Genomic DNA, 20,457 nt, shown 5'->3' on the forward strand with positions numbered 1-20,457 from the left:
GCCCAAAGGCCGTGGTAACAGAGAATATCCTTAACCATAATTAATCTCGTCTTGATTATCAGTAAGTACAGTATTGTATGCATCGCGAAGTAGCAAGTCCTCGGGTACGTTTACCAAACGGTGCCAGTATTTAATGAGTTGTATTCTAGCAGATACTATAAAGGAAAAAGTTCCTAACTCTCCTCTCACGCCGTCAATGGATGATTTTGAGTGGACTCCGAATAGAATTTTTTAAAAACGTATGTCAAGTATGTCAAATTCCGGTATATCTAAAGGGAGGCGTGTGTTGTCGATTGAAAAGCCATTTTTTTTCTAGATTGAGCACAGACGCACATTTTAGAAACTTGTCTTTGTCTGATCTTCTTTCAAAATTAATCATATAAGTATGAGTTTGATTAGAACATGGGCTTTTACGAATCGAGAATGGAATATTATCGTCAATCTGAAATCTACTCAGTAAGAAATTTTTTGGAGAAGACACAGGGATATTTTTAGATAAAATAAGTTTCAGTGTTTTTGAAGTATGGTCAAAGCATGTTAACTCCGAGCCATACAAAATGATAGGTTTTACAAATTTTTTACTAGATTTTTACCTAGCTTTATAGAAATATTTTCCGATGATAGAAGTGATTTTAATTTGAAAATAGCCCTCATAGCTTTGGTCTTTAGAAATCTTCTGGCTGTTTTAAATTTACCTGAGGACGTAAGAGGGATTCAAAGGTATGTGTAACTGTCTGTAACTTCTATTTCACTATTATAGATAAAGAATTCTTTTGACATTTCCTTTGTAGCATCCTTAGAAAAGATAAGAACTTTCGTTTTAGAGACATTAACAGTTAGCTTCCAATTATTACAGTAAGTTTGTAGAGTGTTGATGCATTGTTGAAGTCCCTGCTTTGACAATGAAATTAGAGCAAGGTCGTCTGCCCAGGACATACAATTGATGGATTTAGAGGTTAAAGTGGCAGGGTCACATCAGTCAGGATCAAAACATTGTGGCAGATCATTAATAAACAGATTAAACAACAATGGACTAAGGTTACAACTTTGTCTTACACCACATGTGGAAACAAAGGAGTCTGATAAGCCATTCTCTACTCTAACTGCATAGTTAACATCGGAGTACATAGATTTCAATACATTAAAGAATTTTCCATCTATGCCATAATGTAATAATTTATAGAATAATCCATCACGCCACACACTGTCAAATGCTTTTTTCATGTCCACAAAACAAACAAACAATTTACCTTTCTTTTTTTGTTAATATTTTTCTATAAGAGATTTCAGAATAAAGATATTGTCGGAGGTGCGGCACTTCTTTCTGAAGCCGAACTGTGTGTCGGCTAGTAACTTGTTGTTTTCTACAAAGTTTTGTAGCCTTGTATTTAATAGAAGAGTAAATAATTTGGATAAACAGCTGTATAGAGCGTTGCCTCTGGAATTGTCAACGTTTGATTTGTCACCTGATTTGAAGATGGGGGTTAAAATGCTTGTGTTTAAATTAGGCGGAAATATGCGGTTATTGAGAATGGTGTTAAAGAGAGTGACTAATGCCAGACGTCATATAGGCATCCGTGTCGTCGTCAATGGCAACAAAAGATCGGCAGACTTAGAGACCAATAATGTATTCTTTATAGTCATAGTTTAGTTTAATACCTGTAAGCATAACTGAAATTTCATCTTTAGACGATTTTAGCCCAACATGACATTATGACGTCATTATTACGTCATATTACGTTATAACGATACAAAAATTACAGAAAATATAAAACTTTACTAGTAAATCATGCCCTCCAAATTTGGTGATCATAACCCAAGCCGTTTTGAAATTACGAAGCGGGGTCAAAAGAGCATAGGCATAAAACTTAAACAACTTCAACTTAAATTTATCCAGAAGAAGAGATTCAACTTTCATCTATTCTTAACTTCAAGTAATGTATGCTCAAAGGGAAAATGATGTACTGTGGACACTTGCCCTACACACCCATTTGCCAAATTTACGTCATTTGGCTTCAATTTAAGGGCATAGCAACCAAGAATATATACAGTTTTGTTAAAATGGCTAAAGATCACAAAATAACTTATTTTTAAGTGATCTATGAAGAAAAATGATCGGATCCTGTGGTCATATGTCCAATGCACCTATGTACCAAATTTCACGTCATTTTGTTCCAATTCAAGGGCATACGAGCCAGAAATATACAGTTTAGTCAAAATGGCCAAAAAAACATGTTTGAAGTGCTCTATGTAGAAAGAGTTCATGGTTTCCTGTGCATATGTCCAATGCACCTAGGCACATGCCAGGGCACAGGGGCTCATAATATACATGCTTGGTCTAGAAATTAACAAAACCCTGAAATATTATCATTGCTAAGGCCTCTATCAACAAATTGAATTCATTTGAAGATTTGACAGGAGAAAGAGAAGAGACAAAGTAAAAACAATATATTGCAAATCCATACTGTAGTATGGATTGCAGTATAACAAGTAAACGTGGTCAAATACGGGCTCAGAACCTCCCATGTCTAGCCGAATTCGAACCTTTTTCCACGATGTTCGATGTGACGTAATTCGAACTGAACCCGTGTTCTCTTTGGGGTCATATGCGGCCGTTGCCGGTAAAACACTGCTGCCTGGCTTTTTCCCCCAAACCACCTTGAATTAGCAAAAAATAAAACAATTTTCTGGACAGTACATCGAAGCTATTACTGTATTCTGCACCTCAAATATTTAACAAAGCTACTGTCGTTTGTTTTGGTGATCTTGAATATTATAATTGTTTTGCTGGTATCAATTAAACCCTCCCACTATCCGTGCGGCATGACATGCGTGCAAACATAGTTTAAGATCGCAACCAAGAAGTGTACTCAAAATAAGCTCATTGACAGCTCAAAATGACCGCAATGGTTTTCCCAAGATTTCGGTTTGGGGGATTTTTAAAAAATGCCTTCAATATTTTTTAGGTAGATATGTAGGTAAAAAGTGCGAAAAATGCAATTTTCGGCATATTTTCAACAGTAACTTTGTTTAAAATCGAAAATTAAGGAATCCCCAAAACAGAAAATTTTACTTTTCTCATAGATGACGAAAAATATAAAAACTGAGAATTATCGAAGACATATGCGGCCCATCTTTTTAAAGATTTGGTCAAATTAAAGGCCCTACTGAAAACGGAAAATGATTGTCTTCTTGAGCAACTTTGAAACAAATCAGCTATTTAAATTCAAACGACGAGATTAAAGGTATTTAAAATTGCTAATTTCATCTTATTTTGAAAGCATTTTCTTTTTTTTTAAATATTTTACGGGTAGTCGAAAGTAGGCCTTCAGTAACCCGATCGCAACATTCTGTCAAACGCGCATAGCAACGGGAAAGAATACCCTAGCAAGCGACCGCCGTGAAAACTCCCACATGGTGCAAAATGACGAACAATAATGCCTGCTTCATTTGAGTTCACGACATGATGATTAAGGTTGCAAAAAGCTTGCAACTGGACAGTTATCGCCCAATGTCAGTGACCTGTCAGCAGGTATATTTTTTAATGCATGTCAAATAGTCCACTCGGGGAGGGGAGCGTCTAAAAGTGCCTGCACCAACTTTGACATCGTATAACTCCCAAACTGCTGGTGTTAGGACATCCGAAATTGGTGACTTTTCCTAGAATATTATTGGCAACAATTAACAAAACAAAACAAAATTAATTTTTCATGTTGCCATGGCAACGGTTATCTGAAAGACATATTTGATAAAACTCACCAATTTTGGTACAAACAATGGGACTTTAAGATTTTCGGGTCAAACTATATTTATTTTCATATGTCATTTTTTATATGTCTAAAACACACACATTGGTGACTAAATTTTAAGTGGGCCGACTACTGTAAATGCAGAAACTTTCGCGGTGGATTTATGTTCGTGGTAACTTAAATCCACCGCGAACATTTTTTCATGGCAATAAGAGACTACAGTGCACGGTGCTACCGCGAACTTAAAACCACCGCGAAAATTCCATTTTCCCTCTACCGCGAAATTAAATCCCCGCGAACTTAAATGCATTTACAGTATCTAATGATAAGACATATAATCACAATTGTTTTTATTTTCTTGCAAGCAAAACAAGAAAGCTTTTGAAAAAAAGCTGCCCGGTGCGTATTTTGGAAAAAAGCCTGGATGTTAAACAAAATCACATGAAAAAGTTTTTTTTTAACATCGAATTACTGAATTGGTCTATCTTCTATTAGAAAAAAAAAAATACATGAGATTTGTCTAACAAAGAAAAAAAATGTTACAAGTGGGGTTAGAACACACGACCCACGGCTGCAAAAACAAATCGCTATATCCACCCAGTAAGTTGACCGCTCGGCCACGCCAGCTGATTGAGTAATCTTGCGTACGAAATGGCTATAAGAAGAGTTTGGTTAATTAAATCGACCGATCCATGCATCCATCCATGGTTGAACTACCCGCTTCACTCGCCTCTAAAATGTACATTGTAATGTTTAAAGAATAAAAACGCAAATATTGACAACTGAAAGATCATCATATTGTGATTTTCCGTGTGACTTTCTCTTGAAAAGGCTTTCTGCTGCGGTCCAACAAATAGCGGGAAGCAGTTATGGTTATTATCATAATCTATTCACATAAGGGAAATCATTTTGTACTGTAGGTTGTGAAAAGCTGACACAAGATTTGAACCTGTTACGATAATCTTGATTATGTGCTGCTCTACTCCGATAAATATGACCATATAAATACTAAATATTTGGGTTTAATATATCTTCAACCGATGTCCACAACTGCTGCCATGAACGGTGGTTTAGAAGTCTTGCGGCATAAAGGGCATGATAAGAAAGGCTTGATCCATGCATCCATGCAAACCAAATAGAAGAGAACGGTTGAAGGGTTGAACCAACAGCTTCTCTGTCACAAACCCGGTGCTACGCATCGGGAAAAACGTTCATGGGAACGTTGTCTTCTACTTTTGCTTGAAGCTTTCGAGATATTCGTCAAAAAAGACTCCCTACTCAGACCTGGGGGGTGGCTTTTGAGGCCTACGCCAACTTTCATGTCTTATAATGCCAGAACGATACGGTATACGCTAGAGCCACCAAACTTGGTGAGTTTTCCTAAAATTTAGTTGGAAACATATTCACATTGGTTGAAAAGATTTCCATTTTTTCTTGTTGCCATGCCAACCGTCTGTTTGCAGGCACTTTTGACGAAACTCGCTAAAGAAGTGTTTTATCTCCGCCAGCGTCTCAAAGAAACGACCGGGGACGACGAGGTTATGCCTCCTACAGGAAAGCGCAGAAAAAAGTGCCCACATCTATCGATGACATATATGCATTTACATGTTTACTTATACGTCGTATGGTTCACGTCGCACATACAGTCCTATCCTTAGCCGTATCTATAATGTCTTTGTGTGTGAAGTGTGTGTTTATAACCCCTCTTTACAGAATTTTTTTTTCGTTCACAGTAAAAAGGCTTGCTGAAACACCGCAAACTGTATTGTTGTGCGAAGATTTTAGCGTCTGTTTTCTCTTAGAAGTAATAACTCACACATTTACCCAAAACGGCAAACAAAACAGACGCATGTAACAAGGTCTACTTTCAATGCAAATGATGTTCACAATACACATACCATTGACCATATCTTAACACAATTGCACTCATTTTTCTTTTCAGATCCCGTTTCATTATCCCTAATAACTTGTAACCACCTCGTATTTTTTTAAATAAAAAAACGGAGCCCAACTGGTATCTTATATATGCATGACGGCATTTCATGACGGCATTTTGACGTCATCGATGTTGCTATTTGTAACGTAGGCTGTAATAAACATTATTGTTCTGTTTCCTGCACTTGCTGTTACATTTTTTACGTTTTCAGGTAATACCCCCATTTCGCAGTTCCAGCCAATCAAGTCAAATTGATGACGTCAAATAATTACGTCATTTTACGTCATCGTTTCGTCAAACGTCATAAAAAGTATATATTATATTATATTATATTATATTATATTATATTATATAAGCCCACCCCCGGTCTTGGATGACCAAAATAGCACGGTCTGAATAGGGTTAAGAAATTTCAGGTTGATGACCCAAGATAGAAAATTGAAAGTAATAGCTAGAATACATATGGTGTCCTTTTATGACATCATGTTGTCGTTGTGGTGGCGTTTGACAGCAGAAGTCTTTAAGTTATAAGACTTAACCCTATTCAGACCGGGCTTTTGGGGTCATCCCTGGACCGGGGGGAGGGGCATTTGAGGCCCTCCACTTCTAAGTCCTAAAACTTTTGAACCAAATATTTGGGACATGATGTCGACATAATATTTAAGAAGTATTTGACGTTTGACAGTACTTTGACGTTAGATGACGTAATATGACGTCACCAATTTGATTATACTGGCCGGGCCCATGAAAGAAGGGTGTTCTCAAAAAACTTCAAGTTATGCTACCAAAATGTAACAACAAGTGCAGATAACAGAATAACAATGTTTATTACGACTTGCGTTGCCAATAGCAAAATCAATGACGTCATAATGACCTCATAAAATGACGTCATGCACATCTAAGATACGAGTTGTGCTCCGCCATATTATATCCACCACCTTGAATTTGAAAAAAAAATACTTTTTTTTCAACACATAACCAGAAAGGGCAATGGAAATAGACTAGTTCATTCATTTAGATGTTTTTTTTTAAGGTAGTTACCAATTTAAAGGGATAATTAGCTTGTTATTCTTGATCTGGCCATACGGCCCGCCATCTTGGATTTCGGGCTGATGACGTCATCAAATTAGCATTATTATGCATATATTATTATGAAAGATATGTTTAATAATATAAGATTTTATGTATGTAACAAAATAGCAGTAATGTAGCAAATAAATGTGAAAAATACATTGTTAGAACCAAAATTGGTGATTTTTGAAAAAAAAACTTCTTGACAACGGTTGGCATGGCAACACGAAAAAAATTGGCAAACTTCTTTAAATTGTAGCCAACAATATTTTACGAAAACTCACTAAATTTGGTGACTCTAGCGTAAGCCGTTCTGGCGTTATAGGACATCAAAGTTTGCGCAGGCCTCAAAAGCCTCCCCCCGGTCTGAATAGGGTTAAACATTGATTAGAAAAAACTATATTTTTAATATTTTGTGTCATTTTTTTAGGTATTATGGGAATTCTCCGATTTAGCCAATAAACTTGTTAAAAAAACGTCATAAACACATTATACTACATTGTAATCAGAATTTAAAAAAAAAAAACTAGAAAGGCCGACATTTGCTTAGGAGCAAATACAGTATATTGCAATCCATCTTCATCCTTGAAAAAATCAAAAAATTCAACTATTTGAAGTAATGTTTGCTCAAAGGGAAAATGAAATACTGTGGGCACTTGTCCTACACACCTTCATGCCGAATTTTAGGTCATTTGATTTCAATATAAGGGCATAGGAGCCAAAAATATACATTTTTTTAGTTAGAAATGGCTAAAAATCTCAAAATAACTCATTTTATAAGTGCTCTATGAAGAAAGTGTTGATGGGGTCCTGTTGTCATATGTCCAATTCACCTTTGTACCAAATTTCAGGTCATTTGATTTACATACAAGGGCATAGAAGCCAAAAATATACATTTTTAGTAAAAAATGACTGAAAACCCCCAAATAACTAATTTTTGAAGTGATCTATGAAGAAAGTGTCGATGGGGTCCTGTGAGCATATGTTCAATGCACCTCCGTACCAAATTTCAGGTCATTTGGTTTCAATACAAAGGCATATGAGCATAAAATATACATTTTTAGTAAAAAATGGCCAAAAACCCTAAAATAACTCATTTTTGGAGTAAACAATGAATAAAGCGTTGATGGGGTTCTGTGGTCATATGTCAAACGCACCTTTGTACCAAAATTAAGGTCATTTGGTTTTAATACAAGGGCATAGGAGCCAAAAATATACATTTTTAGTCAAAAATGGCCAAAACCCTAAAATAACTCATTTTTGAAGTGATCTATGAAGAAAGCGTTGATGGTTTTCTGTGCTTATATGTCCAATGCACCTCTCTACCAAATTTCATGTCATTAGCTTGTAATACCAGGGCACAGGGGCCCAAAGTATACATATTTTGTCTAAAATGACCAAAAACCCTAAATATCATAAATTCTATGGCCTCTATCAAGAAAATGAAAAAAAAAAAACGACTAGGGATATTTGCTATTTCTACCACCCTGCCAAATTTCAGCTAATTTGGTCAAAAAATGAAAAAAAATTAATCCCATTTGAAGACTTGACAGGAGGAGAAGAAGAAGAAGAAACCAAGGAAAAACAATATATTGCAATCCCATACTGTAGTATAGATTGCAATATAAATAAAAATGAGCACATCACTCCCTGCAAATATGGTGGCAGTACAGTGAGCCGTTTTGAAATTTAAAGGGGGGGAGGCTCTATACTGTAGAATGAATCTGAAGCTTAGTTTTTAGCACTAAGAGGCAGTAGATAGCTTGACTGGCGTGAACATCATCACATTTTTTTAAAGCCGCTGTTTTTTACAATTGTATTTTTGATTCTGGTCACATGGAATCTTGCCTCTATACAATATAGAAGTTCTAAGACACAACGCAAGTGTTCTATTTTGATTAAACGGATTTTTGTATCGAGCAGAATACCAATTTTGTTGCTCATAAAATTACGATAAAATATACCACGTTAGTCACATTTATACATGAAGTAAATCAAAATGTGATATCAGCTTTAGTAAACATATGCTGATATAAAAGATAATTCACATGTGTACATGTAGTGGAGTTCATAATTGCCAAAAAGGCCCCGTTAACTTTTTGGAATAACCATAATTTTTCTCGTTTGGCATGTAAATTCACATACACGACCAGGGCAGGTGGACCTCCAGAACTTGTGCAACGCCTTACGGTTTCCATATTTAAAAAAATATATAAGGTGTCAATGTATAATATCGCTGTTAAGCAGTATATCCATAGTCTAATCTCGTACTTGCCTTTTCCCTCCACAGTGATGCTAATTTTCGTCGGAACGTCCCGATCCTCAATTGTCCTATAATGCAGCGACAGATATAACACTAATTCATAATGACATTCCAAGAACGTCAATTTTGTGGTTGTTTTTGCTGAACTTAGATAATGTATGTAGATAATATATTTGTTTTATAACGCAAAGTTATTTGACCAAACGTTAACAAAAACCAAGCGTGATAAACGTCTTGAAAACAACGCGATGAAGATCACTGCTGTCTCTTTCGTCAGCCAAGATTTATTTTTTAGATTCATACATGCAACATATGATACCACTACCGAGATTAATTTAGAAGTTGTTCAGGTGCTTTTATTTCTTTTCCAAATATGATATGAATAACGCTAAGTTGCCATACCTGTTTAACAGTTGTAGCTCGTCCCTGGTAACCATCTTCTTGTGGAGAGTCTCTGTGGCTTGATAGTCACGTTTGCAGTGTAAAATTGAATTACAAGAAATCGTTCGTGGTCTTGCGCAATAAAATGTAGAATTCGGTACACGTTTGGAAAAATCGCAGATGTCACGTGGGTTCACGCTGTCGTTTTGACTAAAGGAACATTGTTTCCATTCCGAACGGCTAGTTTTTTCATCATAGAAATCGCAAATCGTAACCCTTCTATCAAGAAACGTATCACGGGCCCTCCTGAGAACTTGAACAGCTTCACTTGAATGTATAAGCTTCACTGAAACGGAAAATTTTCCTGGGCAACATAAAAATAATTTAGCGAGATAAGTTCCATTTCCATAGTCTATTATTTTTCCAGGCGAGCAGGCCTGTATCGGAGAGTTTGAGTATAACTTGGCTAAGAAAAAATCTTCTCCGTAACTTTTTGGCCTTGCCATTGCATCTTTGGCAACTATTTTAATAAATAGAGTTTCTCCAACTTTAAAAACGTCCCGATCATTGATAAGGTGCAATGAAGTGGTATAAGCAATAGTCATCCGGCTTATACTTATCTCTTGTTGTTGATTGTGCAATGCTGATGTGACGACGTTTTGTCCTCTTTGTACGTGTTTCCGCTTAGGATTAACTTGATGCGGATGTTTAGACGTAATGTTCCTGTTCCCTCTATTAAAATAGAATACCTGCAATAAAAGCACAATCAATTACTTAACGCAGTATCATTTAGTATGCTCTTGGTCTTTGTGTAATATAGGCCGGTGATAATGAAATAGGCTATGTTTAAAACCTTTTCTTTCAGCCATATGCATTACGTGGTTTGTAAGAAAGTCAAATGCTCGTTTTGCTTAAACATATTCAGACGGAGTTTGATGCTCGCGTAAACTTCCATATCTTAGACGGCTTAAGTTACAACCTCCAATTTTGAATTACCTGAGTTGCCAACCATTGTCAAGTTTGTTATTTTTTTCTCTCTTTCTTTTTCCTTTTTTACGTGTAGCCAAGACAAGTTGCTAGTTTCGGTCCTAACAATGTATTTTTGAAGGTAATTTGTTACATCAATGCTATTTTATTACAAGAATATAACCGTATTCCATTTACTATAACTTACTATAAGATTAAACTCGCATTTATCATGTAAATTAAATGACAACAGCAGCCTAAATTCAATATCACATCCAATCACCGAATAAAGTATGTTAGCTTATAATCTCCTAAATTCGTATGTACCTGTTATTCTTTTATCAGAAAGGTCAAATGACTGGGAGTTTGAAAAATGTCATTGCTGAAATACAATCATCCCACAGTCTTATACAGACATACGGTAGGAAATCATGAAAAAAAAATCTAGCTACATTTGCATGCGATCCTGTCCTGATAGAGTCCTACACGAACTGAAACGTTATTGAGTGTACTAAGGGTGTTCTTATTCAGGCTTAGGGAAAAACGGTTAGGAGTTTCTGATACTTGAGACATATGTTTTTCGGGATGTGTGTTTCTTTACACATTTTTCGTAAAACTCACGTGACTACATTATAGGACTCAAAATTCTATTGGGTATACAATAGATTTGACGAAGTTGAATCAGAATTCTAATTTACTTTGTCATGAAGAGTAATTTAAACGTGGCTAATATTCACAATTTTCGCAAAAAAAGTGACTAAACTAACTAAACTAACCACAAAGTGACTAAACCAACAACCAGACGATCTAAAATCTACAAGTTTTTTTTTGGGATAGGCAATACAAATATTTATCTTTGACAAGAAGTTGAGTTAGAATTCTTTTCCACTTTGTCAAATGCTTTGCACCTGTCTAAAATTTGAAAAAAAAACTGGCCTACTTTTGAGGACAACTTAAAAACTTACTTCCCCCCCCGAAATGTTTGCTATCAACATATTCTAAACGATACCAAATTTGGTGGCCTTAGCATAAGATCTACGCTACATTTCAGTTGGTAAGGGCATCAAAATGTCCTTCCCGGACTGCATAGGGTCGGTGCAAAATGTAATCTTTATGATATTTTGCATAAATTATAATAACATGTAATTGTTCACGCCTAATAACATCAAACTGCCCTACATATATTAATAAATCTATTCATATATACACATTACAATAAAGGACACATGAACTGTATCTGTACGTGGGTTAAGATTAGACAAAAAAAAACTATGGTTGTTTAAGGGTTTAAAAGGCGACAATGCAAACCCTCCTAAAGCAGCACATAACACTAGGTAGATTTTTTATACTTTAAATATTTATGAAATAGATTAGTTTCACATCTAGTTAACATGTTAACAACATATTTACTTATACTGTTCTGTGTGTACAAGTATCCTTTACAGTTGTCGTTCAATAAAGTTCCGTTTCATGACCACGTAATTTTCTGCGGACAATATACATATAAAACTACTGCTTATTTTGCTTACCCCAGGGACAATTCTTGTATGAAGAAAAATATTCTTGCTGTAAAAAAATTGTAGAATAAAATTCAAGCAAAACTTTCTTGAGTTTTAAGCAAAATCTTCTCCTTTTTTTCTTAAAATGCAAGAAAATTCTAGCAATTCTTGTTATTTCTTAACCAGATTAAAATCTTAAGAAATACAACAATTTTTTTTTCTTCCTGGAAGATAAATTTTCTGTGAGGAAGTAAAACAAGATAAACAGCATAAAGCATTTTTGGTAATACATGAAAACAAATCTCAAATAGTCTCAAAAAGCTTAACAAGCAAGCCCCACGGACAAGCACATTTTTCTTGGGGACAGAATAATTTTCTTCATGGAAAAAAATTCTATGAGGAAGCAAAACAAGCTAAAGAAGAAAAACATTTTTGATGGTGTAAATCCTCACAACAAATTTTGTGTCATTATCTTATGATTTTACATCATGGCGTCATTTAGCTAATTAACGGCCGTTATCTTGGATCTTGACCAATGACGTAATAAGCAAGAATTGTAAATTTTGAATTAAGAAAGTTACATTATTAATGTTTATATTTTCAACGGATGTCATAGCAAACATTATTATTCTGTTATCAATACTGTCACATTTTTGTTGCATACTTTAAATTTTTTCTGGGAACACCCTCGCATGGATGACGACAAAATGGCATTACGTAATAATTCAAGTGTGGCGGTCTTTTTTTAACATTGTCAATACTTTTGGTGCAGGGAGTATGTGGCGTACGTTTGGACCAATTAACAACTTAAAAAAAAAAATCCAGACCGGAATCTTTGAGGGTTCAACTCTAGTTTTCTTTGTCTTGGCAAGGCCTGGTCATGCCCCACAAGAGAATGAACTATCAGCCAGATACAAATCATTGCATCTACAGTTCCGCATGTTTAAAAGTTTGAAATTTGGCAGGAACTTGGACTTGCTCCTATATATACCAACCATGTATAAGGTATTAGATTTTGATGCATCTTCTTTCTACAATTCACAAATATCAAATCTATGCTGTTTTGTAAGAAAAAAAAATGACCCAGCCAAATTCTTGCGGTTGACAAGGAGCAGTATTTGTTTAGGAGATGTTGTGACAGTCATCGATCGGTTTCCTGAAAATTAGAATGATTTTTTGATGAATATATTAACTTTCATTATTTCTGTGGTTTTTAGGGTTGGCTGTGACTTTATCAGCCAATGTCCAAATATTACAAGATAAAAGCAGTTTTCCCACTAGGAATTCAAACAAACCCTCGAACACCCGAGTGGGGTCGATTTTGAACCCAGACGTAAATTTTGATGTACTATTTTAACTTTTGATTTGAAGAAAAATTCCTTCCGTGACTTTGACAGTCAATATCTATTGACTGTGCAGGGAGCAGCTTCAGACAGAAAGGCTTTGAGAACGATGACGGCCCGCCTTAGCGAAGTCTGATTGGCGGCGAGGAAGATGATGGTGATGATGATGACGATCTGCTATACCTTCTCCTATGTTTTTACGAAGATTAGTACAATACTGAAAAAAACTATAGATAACGTTTGTGTTCAGTCCGTCAGAGGATACTTAACATATAAAAGTAAATTATTAGCAAAAAGTCTGTGTCGTCATCATATAATTTGACAACATTATGACCTCATTTAGCTAATAATGGCGATATCTTGCTTTTTAATCAATGGCGTCTTTAAAGTCTTAAACTCCCAACTAACTGTGCAGATTTTTTTCACCTTGCCAATCAATAATCTGACATCTGCTTAATTTTTTTTCTATTGATTAGTTGTTTTAACTCTATCCAGACTGGGAGGGGGGCTAAAAGTGGCTGCGGCAACTTTGACGTCCTATAGCTCCCGAACGGCTTGTGCCAGAACAGACTTTTTCTAAAATATTGTTGCAAACAATTAAAAAAAAAAATCAGAAGTTTATAATTTTTCGTGTTACCGTGGCAACGTGTTTCTGAAATGCAAAATTTAAAAAAATCACTAATTTTGGTTTAAACAATAGGATTTTTAGATTTTCTTGCTAAACTAAACTTATTTCCATATATCTTTGATATCTAAAACATCTTAGTTGAGCATTAAAAATTAGATTTTCATAAATTATGCAAATTAAGCAATTGGTCAAAAGTCCAAGATAGCCGACAATGTCAGGATGAAAACCATAACCAGCTTATTTTCACTCGGATTTCATCACTACTTGGTATTTTCTTACAGAAAACATTCATGTGAACGTTTGTACTTCATTTCCATGGGGTTTTAGCTTTATGTGTTGAAAAAATGTATCTTAAGACATTTAAGGTTGATAATCCAAGATGGCGGATAGCTTAACTACAGTTGACGTCATTTTATGACGTAATTTTTACGTCGTTGCGTCGGAGTTTGACAAGATAAGTCTTACAACACTTAGATATTGATAAGAAACGTTTCTTGGTAAATATTTGTGTGAAATATCATTTTCTCAGTATTGTGCTTTCACTTCACACGCAACATTGGACAAGTGTTGTGTAATGCTCCAAGGATGTGGCGTCTCATCAGTCTTTTTATGTTCAGTTTCTACACGTTTTCTGAACCATTGAAGAACATGACCTCGCCCAGTCTTGTGCTGAACAAAAAGGGCTTACACCTGGCCCATGTAAACGTGTGCAGTCTGCGGAACAAAGTCGTCGACTTGGGATACCTTCTCAGTAACAACAACGTGCCCATCATCGGCATCAGCGAAACTCCTTTCGACGACAACGTCCAAGATGGGGAACTACAGATACCAAACTATGACATCATCAGACTGGACAGAAACAGCCGTGGAGGAGGGGTAGCCTTTTACATCAGAAGCCAAATACCATATAAGGTACGATTAAACTTATCCCCAAATGGGGTTGAGATACTGTGGATTCAAGTGCATGTACCTTTTTCCAAGCCGATATTGGCCGCAGTTGTTTACAGACCTCCGAACTCTGATCGAGCGTACTTTGACATGCTTCTCACGTGCATAGAGAAAGCATCTAGTGAAAACTTGGAAGTCTGTGTACTTGGCGACTTAAACATTGACTGGAATGGAAATTCATTCTATGAAAAAAAAAGATTTATTCAAATTCGCATCGGGCTGTAATCTGACTCAAATCGTCAATGTGCCTACGCGCATGAGTTCAAATAAACACGGTAAAGCAACATCAACCTACATAGACCTTGTATTTGTAAGATCCCCGTCCATGTACAGCAAAGCGAAGTCTACACCCTGGGTTTGTACCGACCACAACATTATTACCGTCACAAGGAACACCAAAATGCCGAAACAACCACCACGAGCAGAATATAAACGAAGCTACAAGACATTCAACACAAATGACTTTATTGGTGATATTATGTGTGCACCTTGGAATAGAGTAGACCTGTTTGACGATGTTGATGATTCTGTGTATGTCTTCATGGCCTTATTTAACATGATAGCCAACTTTCATGCACCTTTAAGGCGCTTTACTGTACGATCTAATCAGGTTCCATGGTTAGATGCAGAGTTGCAAAAAAAAGAAACTATGTTAATGAGGAATGAACCGAAAGCTACTGCAGATGCTTCTTCATTGCCATCAGATAGAGCTGCATATAAGAAATTAAGGAATCATGTGGTAAAAATGAACAGAAGGAAGAAAGAAAACGGAAAATGCAAATAATCCTAAACAGATGTGGAAGTCAGTCAACATGCTACTAGGCCGCTGTAATACTCACTCCCCATCTTGTGTGGAAGTTGATGGCAAATTCATTACAAATCCACCTGACATTCCCAATTACTTTAATAACTATTATATTGACAAGATCAATGCGTATAGAACAGATATTGATCTTCCAAATCCAAATGTGACTGAGCTGATTGATCAACATATCATGTATTGTAAAGAATGTCAACTGAAATTCCATAAAATTAGTAGGGATGACATTCTGAAGCTGTTGACTGACATACCTATGTCAGCAACATGCGGTGTGGACCATATGGAAAACAGATTGATGAGATTGCCCTCTTTGTATATAGTAGCACATCTGCAGCACATTGTCATTAATCAGCGGCGTTTTCCCCAGCCAATGGAAAGCGGCAAAAGTACGTTCCCTCCCTAAGAATTCAAGAATGCGATTGACTGAGAAAAACAGCCGGCCAATTAGTCTACTCCCAGTGTTGAGCAAGGGTTGTTCACGATCAGATTTTCCACTATGTAACCATTAACAATATTGTGTCAACTGCACAACACGCCTATAGTCCTAACCACTCGACAACAACTGCCTTGGTTAAGATGACAGATGACTGCCTGTGAGCCATGGATAGAGGGGAGCTTTTTGGAGATTTTAGTGCTGCGTTTGATCTTGTTGACCACTGTATTCTCCTTGCTAAACTTAAATCTTATGGTTTTCAACCAGGTGTTTTGGCTTGGTTTGAAAGCTATCTTTAGAGCAGAACTCAGGTTGTCTACATCAATGGTCAATTCTCAGAACCTCTGGGACTTGAATGTGGAGTACCACAAGGCAGTTGCTTAGGTCCATTGTTATTTACCCTTTATACAAATGACCTTCCGTTGACTGTATCACAATGTTCGACAGAAATGTATGCTGATGATACTTCGCTGTACAAGGCAGCCAAGTCAGTCAGTGCTATTGTGGCAGCTTTGCAACCTGATCTTATAGAATTGTCTAACTGGGTTAGTGCCAATCGAGTAGTTATGAATTTACTGGAAACAAAATGTATGCTATTCGGCACTGCTCGCAAGCTTGCTCTGTTACCCGATACATTTTTGAACCTTGTAATCGGCTCTGAGAAAGTTGAACAAGTAATCAAAGCAATCCTATTGGGCTTACATGGACCCGTCACTAACTTGATATCTTCACACCAAATATCTTGTAACAAAACTCTCAGGAAACGTAGCCTATGTTACAAGATATGCTTGTGCTATCAGTACTTAGTGCAATATTGCGCACCAGTGCTAGCCAGTATGTCAGATTTGAATATTAGAAAACTGCAGATAGTACAATATAGAGCGTGTAGACTGTTATTAAGATGTACATCGGACACATCTGTTAGGCGGATGCATCTTGAGCTTGGTTGGCCTACAGTGAGAAAGAGATTCTCTTGAAGTACTCTGATTATGTTCTTCAAAATCCTCACTAGCCACGAACCACAAAATGTGTACAATTCCTTCATACCAGTTAATTCATCGGACATGTATAATGCTAGATTTTCTGTATGCTACAACTTCAGACTACCCAAACCTAAAACAAACAGTGGAAAACGTACCTTCCTGTACCGAGCAATTATGCTTTGGGACTCATTGCCATCTGACATTATGTCTGTGTGTACATTGTCTAGTTTTAAACAAGCTATCTCAAACTTTGTTATCTAGACCTTTGACCTCTAGACACTGTGTTCTATTGTAAATACTTTGATTGTTGATGGCTGTTCTTTTTAAATATGTGATGTATGATGTATATAATGGTGTTGGTTGTTTGAACCTTGGAAGATTAGCCCGTAAGGGAATGGTTTCTTAATAAACAACAATAAACAACAACACCCCCCTGCAAATTTGGTGACCGTACAGTAAGCCGTTTTGAAAATACGAAGATGGGGGGGGGGGGGGGCAAGGGGCTCCCCCCCCCCCCCCAGACGTTAAATAAGGCGTCTCTATACACCGCCATTGGTTTTGTATGGGTTACTATTTTATATAAGGCGTCTCTATACGACGTCCTTGGTTTTGTATGGGTTACTATTGGGCTGGCAATACTTAAAATAAGAAGACCGGTTCAACAGTTGTTGTTATTGTTGTTTTTTGTTGTTTTCAGACAAATGATCTAGCATAGAGCAAAAATGCGATGCATGTATATCCCCCACCCCCACCCACAAACACACACCATGTCCCGGATATGCAAAAAAAATCCCAGTCAAGATAGGGTCAAAATACGTTGTTTTTTTATCCGGGTGTTTTGGAAACCATGGTCCCTAGAATGTTTTTATATTCCAAACTAAATTAAAACCAAATGTGATAGATGAAGGTTAAAAGTAAAATAAAATATTTACAAGTGAATAATCATGTAAGTTATTGAATAGAGTTATATATGACAGTGGGTGCTGTTACTTGATGTCTATTTATGTAGCAAAAAAAGCAAAAGTAGCAACAAAATATTATATTAATTCATTTACGTACCGGTGGCAAGTACACCAAGAGAAAAGCTACACATATGTAGCAAAGGTTCTTTGCAGAAATCTTAGTATATCCTGCCATTTTCAGCATATACGACGTGAAAAAGAAACAACGTCCGTGTGCTTTTTTTTATCTGAAAAAAAACAACAACAACATTTGAATTGGAAGAAAATGAGATTAGTGTTCATAGAAATTCTTCATCTAACACAGGGACGGTAATAGTCCAAGATCTGCATCAGCTGCCTTCTGCAGTATTAAGGGGGGATATCTAATAATAGTATATTTTATAACAACCTTACGTGACCGGGTCGGGAACATTAGGATTACAGAACATTATCATTTTTTCATAACTGTATCCAACATTCGTGAATTGTTCAACCTCAAGCATAAAATAAACGGATTCCACTATCGTGTCAACTACTTCAAATGAACTGATATATCATTATAGCAAATGATAAAATTATACGTTCATTTTAAGTAAGATTGGTATTGCGTAGAGACACTTGGAATTTTTAGCAAAGGATTAGATACCACTGTTTATTCATAGCGTAGCACCTGCTATAAACTTAAGAAATTGAATGCTGGGCAACGAAATTAGAACGACACAAAACTTTTTTCGAATCAGATGGACAGATATTTAGAAAACTTCATTGGTAAATTTACAAGACTCACAAGTGGTGACGATCCTAACACTGAAAAATCATTCAAACCATAACATAACATATAATTGCTAAAAATAAATGCATCTTAAGCTTCCAAAAAGTGTCAGTAGTTCAGGTAAAAGAAAAGTTAAAGTTTTGTATATTCACAAATGATCCGTCTACATTAACTTACCAAAGTATGCTGGCAATGCATGCAAAAATAATCTACGCCATTCACACCAGCGTAAGAGATTATAGAATTACAAAATAAGCTGCATGCTGGCGTATAAGATATGGAATTGGATAAGAAGAATTAAGTTAATTTGTTTGCGTAACATTGGCAAAACAAATTAAATTTTTGGGGGTACACGACATAGAGTAAAGAAGGAAGACCTACAGCTTTCCTTCTATGACAAAACGGTTACACATGTCGAACAGGCTGACTAACTAGGTGTCACAGGACCAGCAGCTTTCATGGGCTGCATGAGTAAATACACTATATAGGAGAAAATAGCATTTGAGTCATTTAGAAGATATAAGTAACACTGTTAGAAATAGTATTATTGACCCTTATTTTATCTCACCTGGATTACGGCTCTGCACTTATGTCCTCAGCCTAAAACTCAGCCAGACAAACTACAAGTCGTCGTCCACAAGACAGCGGCTACACTGGCAACTTATGCATGATGGGACGACAACTAACATGACACGGTCACGTGAGGACAAAACTATTGGTTTTCTTCTAACTGGGAAAAACTAAATTTCAAACAATTGAGAAATATTTCATCACTACACAAAAGCTGTTTTTGTCACTAGAGCATGACTTATTTATATCCCAATCAAAACTTTGTAACAGATAAGCTTACATAACACGAAATCTGATATTTAAGCATAGTTAATGCATTTTGTAAATGAAGCTTAAACATTTTAACAAAGCTAAGTAATCTAAGCTACCTTTAAGCTGTCGTAAATACCACAAATAAAACTTAACATTTACGACAAGTTTAAGAACAAAGTAAAGACTGGTTTAAAATATAGGCATCTTTAAATGGTCTTTTAAGTTGCTTAAATGTTGTAAGGGTTGCGACTGGATGTTGAAGAATCCAAAGCATTATGTTAACCCTAACCAGACTGTATTTTTGGCATTTCCTTGTCATTCGACCCCCCTCCCCTTTCGTAATTTCAAAACGAAAAGATCACTAAATTTGCAGGGAGAAATGTGCTCATTAAGTTTTATAGTTTCGAAAATGTTTATATCATTAAGACGTAAGTATTAATTCATTGGTTTATGTTATTTTAGATATCATTTTTAGATCGCCATCTTGGATCATCAACATGAAATGTCTTAAAGGGACCAGTAAAACTATATAAAGACCAGATAATGTAAACTATGGTCTTCCTTATGCTACCCGTGTAGTTCACATCAGTGGCCTGGCTGAGAAAGTTTACCAAGTACAAGTTCAAATGATGCTTGAAATCTAGTGACAACAGATAAGAAATTGAATTATGACTACACGTCATAAAGGCATTAGCTTGAAGAACACTTAGCCCAGAAAATGAAGTAATTATATAATGACAACACTGGGTTGCTATTCAGTGTGAGGCATTGGCTGACAGTTATATATACAGTTCTACAGATCATAGGTCTATTCTGGTTTCTTACTATAAGTCAAGTATTACTATAAGTCATGTTCCTACACAAACACAACTCATGAGAGCTAATTCAGCTGTAAGGATAGA

The 20,457-nt window shown here is 36.1% G+C and overlaps 1 long non-coding RNA gene across 1 annotated transcript; it reads right to left on the minus strand.

The window, feature by feature from the left end:
• Window positions 1-9,028: 9,028 nt before the first annotated feature.
• On the minus strand, window positions 9,029-19,381 carry LOC118410215. The gene is made up of 4 exons (XR_004830535.1): window positions 19,302-19,381; window positions 18,080-18,209; window positions 9,422-10,149; window positions 9,029-9,087 (listed from the first exon to the last, which is right to left on the minus strand). It is a non-coding gene; the product is annotated as an uncharacterized LOC118410215 (long non-coding RNA).
• Window positions 19,382-20,457: the final 1,076 nt, after the last annotated feature.

Source organism: Branchiostoma floridae, chromosome 1 (assembly GCF_000003815.2).
Source record: "Branchiostoma floridae strain S238N-H82 chromosome 1, Bfl_VNyyK, whole genome shotgun sequence".
NCBI lineage: Eukaryota > Metazoa > Chordata > Leptocardii > Amphioxiformes > Branchiostomatidae > Branchiostoma > Branchiostoma floridae.